The sequence below is a fragment of the Coregonus clupeaformis genome, unplaced genomic scaffold (genome assembly GCF_020615455.1).
Source record: "Coregonus clupeaformis isolate EN_2021a unplaced genomic scaffold, ASM2061545v1 scaf0804, whole genome shotgun sequence".
Classification (NCBI taxonomy): Eukaryota; Metazoa; Chordata; class Actinopteri; order Salmoniformes; family Salmonidae; genus Coregonus; species Coregonus clupeaformis.
Window position 1 is genome coordinate 5,737 of NW_025534259.1, and position 2,868 is coordinate 8,604.

Here is a 2,868-nt window from a genome sequence, read left to right on the forward strand (position 1 = left end):
CACAGAGTTACATATGGGATAAACAAAACGTACAGTCAAAAACACAATAGAAAATCTATAAACAGTGGGGGCAAATGTAGTAAGTTATGGAGTTAAGGCAATAAATAGTGCAAAATAATTACAATTTAGTATTAACACTGGAGAGATAGATGTGGAAAAGATTATGTGCAAATAGAGATACTGGGGTGCAAATGAGTAAAATAAATAACAATATGGGGATGAGGTAGTTGGGTGGGCTGTGTACAGATGCAGTGATCGGTAAGGTGCTCTGACAACTGATGCTTAAAGTTAGTGAGGGAGATAAGAGTCTCCAGCTTCAGAGATTTTTGCAGTTCGTTCCAGTCATTGGCAGCAGAGAACTGGAAGGAATGGCGGCCAAAGGAGGTGTTGGCTTTGGGGATGACCAGTGAGATATACCTGCTGGAGCGCATACTACTGGTGGGTGTTGCTATGGTGACCAATGAGCTAAGATAAGGCGGGGATTTGCCTAGCAGTGATTTATAGATGACCTGGAGCCAGTGGGTTTGGCGACGAATATGTAGTGAGGGCCAGCCAACGAGAGCGTACAGGTCACAATGGTGGGTAGTATATGGGGCTTTGGTGACAAAACGGATGGCACTGTGATAGACCACATCCAATTTGCTGAGTAGAGTGTTGGAGGCTATTTTGTAAATGACATCGCCGAAGTCAAGGATCGGTAGGATAGTCAGTTTTACGAGGGCATGTTTGGCAGCATGAGTGAAGGAGGCTTTGTTGCGAAATAGGAAGCCGATTCTAGATTTAACTTTGGATTGGAGATGCTTAATGTGAGTCTGGAAGGAGAGTTTACGGTCTAACCAGACACCTAGGTATTTGTAGTTGTCCACATATTCTAAGTCAGACCCGCCGAGAGTAATGATTCTAGTCGGGCGGGCGGTTGCAAGCAGCGTTCGATTGAAGAGCATGCATTTAGTTTTACTAGCGTTGAAATCAACGCACCGGCTAGTCGAGGTAATTGAGGTCATATGTACATGTGGGTAGAGTTAAAGTGACTATGCATAAATAGTAAACAGAGTAGCAGCAGCCCCGTCGATGAGAATGGGAGCGTGCTCAGTCCTCTTTTTTTCCCTGTAGTCCACAATCATCTCCTTTGTCTTGATCATGTTGAGAGAGAGGTTGTTATCCTGGCACCACACGACCAGGTCTCTGACCTCCTCCCTATAGGCTGTTTCATCGTTGTCGGTGATCAGGCCTACCACTGTTGTGTCGTCGGCAAACTTAATGATGGTGTTGGAGTCGTGCCTGGCCATGCAGTCATGGGTGAACAGGTAGTACAGGAGGGGACTGAGCACGCACCCCTGAGGTGCCCCCGTGTTGAGGATCAGCATGGCAGACGTGTTGTTACCTACCCTTACCAGCTGGGGGGCGGCCCGTCAGGAAGTCCAGGATCCAGTTGCAGAGGGAGGTATTTAGTCCCAGGAACCTTAGTGATAAGCTTTGAGGGCACTATGGTGTTGAACGCTGAGCTGTAGTCAATGAATAGCATTCTCACGTAGGTGTTCCTCTTGTCCAGGTGGGAAAGGGCAGTGTGGAGTGCAATAGAGATTGCATCATCTGTGGATCTGTTGGGGCGGTATGCAAATTGGAGTGGGTTTCTGGGATAATGGTGTTGATGTGAGCCATGACTAGCCTTTCAAAGCACTTCATGGCTACAGACGTGAGTGCTACGGGTCGATAGTCATTTAGGCAGGTCATCTTAGTGTTCTTGGGCACAGGGACTATAGTGGTCTGCTTGAAACATGTTGGTATTATAGACTCAGTCAGGGACATGTTGAAAATGTCAGTGAAGACACTTGCCAGTTGGTCAGCACATGCTCGGAGTACTCGTCCTGGTAATCCGTCTGGCCCTGCGGCCTTGTGAATGTTGACCTGCTTAAAAGTCTTACTCACATCGGCTACGGAGAGCGTGATCACATAGTCATCCGGAGCAGTTGGAGGCTACGGAAGGAGGGTTGTATGGCATTGAAGCTCGTTTGGAGGTTTGTTAACACAGTGTCCAATGAAGGGCCAGATGTATACAAAATGGTGTCGTCTGCATAGAGGTGGATCGGAGCGTCACCAGCAGCAAGAGCGACATCATTGATATACACAGAGAATAGAGTCGGCCCGAGAATTGAACCCTGTGGCACCCCCACAGAGACTGCCAGAGGTCCAGACAACAGGCCCTCCGATTTGACACATTGAACTCTATCTGAGAAGTAGTTGGTGAACCAGGCGAGGCAGTCATTTGAGAAACCAAGGCTATAATTGAACTACAAAATTGCCTGATTATACAGGCACAACTCATATTTTACATTTCAAATCATACTTTACATGCTTGTACACTTATGACATTAATTTACCTTCATAGTCCTGGACTTCCTGACGGGCCGCCCCAAGGTGGTGAAGGTAGGCAACAACACCTCTGTGGCATTTTGTATCGGATCCACGTGACCACTTAGGGGACGAGCAGCCCGCACAGAGGAGTGGGAGAGCAGGAGATCTCATCTCAATGCACGATACTTGTACGGCGCCGGTTAACTTCAATAAAGAAGGACTTATGTTTTAAAGAACAGTTCTTTTCTTTAGTATTTCTTAGACAAGAAGATACAAGATGGTACCAGGAGTGAAATAACTCGCCTTTGACTCAACCGTCATCGAGTTTTGGTTGAAAATGCTGAACGGCGCATACACATATATCAACTAGCAAACTTGACTAACGTTAGCTAACTAGCCACTGGGCTAATGAGACTGAGGTAAAAAATAACCACGCCGGAGCTAATGGAGCGTGCAGTGCATGTAGCTAGTCGTTTTGCAGTGCTAGCTGGCTAACGACATGGAGCAGCTAAA